The following is a 755-nucleotide window of genomic DNA, read 5'->3' as shown; positions in this document are numbered from 1 at the left end:
CTGGTCCCCCATGTCACTGAACTGCAGCCAGCTCTGCCTGCTGGTATTGGTCCTTTGGGAGAGCAGCTCTGAAGGACTCTGTGCTCTGTGGGTACGATACAGCACCTGAGGGCACCTCTGACTCTGGATACTGCCCCTGGGCCCTCATGCAGGTGACAGGAGTTGGGAACTGGGCACTAGACAGTGACTACAGCCTTTCCTGGGAACTGGATTTCCTGCAAAATCAAGTGTTTTGGGAATCAAGGAATGAAGCAGAGGAACTGGAGGGTCCTGGAGGGAGCGGGCTGTGTGTAGGTGCTGCACAGGAATTGCCAGATCTTTCTGGGGTGCTGCACCCCAGGGCACAGCCTCAGGGTCTGTAGAGGGCTGAACACTGGTGCTTGCAGGAGTGGGGCTCTCCCCTGGGCCAGGCTGGTGTCTGGGTGCCCCTAAGGAGGCTGAAGTTACCCTGGGCTCCTCCAGCCTCAGCCGCTGCCAACTGACAGCTGAGTCCCTCCTCCAAGCTCCCATCCCATGGCCACACAAAGTTTGGGTCCTGCCAGACACAAAACCTGGTTGCTTAAACCTTGCTCTGCTTTCTCCTTAGCTTAAAACCTTACCCATGTGCTGCATGTGTGCAGGGCTGTGACACAGCTGGAGGCTGTGGCGGTGAAGGAGGTGGGAAGGCTGCCCTGTCCAGTATCATGATCGAGCTGAGCCCAAGCCACCAGCACAGGCAGCAGCCCCCAAGAGCAGTGCTCACCTTGCCTGCAGCA

This window comes from Acanthisitta chloris, unplaced genomic scaffold (genome assembly GCF_000695815.1).
Source record: "Acanthisitta chloris isolate BGI_N310 unplaced genomic scaffold, ASM69581v1 scaffold5777, whole genome shotgun sequence".
NCBI lineage: Eukaryota > Metazoa > Chordata > Aves > Passeriformes > Acanthisittidae > Acanthisitta > Acanthisitta chloris.
The sequence above is the reverse complement of the archived record's forward strand: the minus strand, read 5'-3'. Positions refer to the sequence as shown.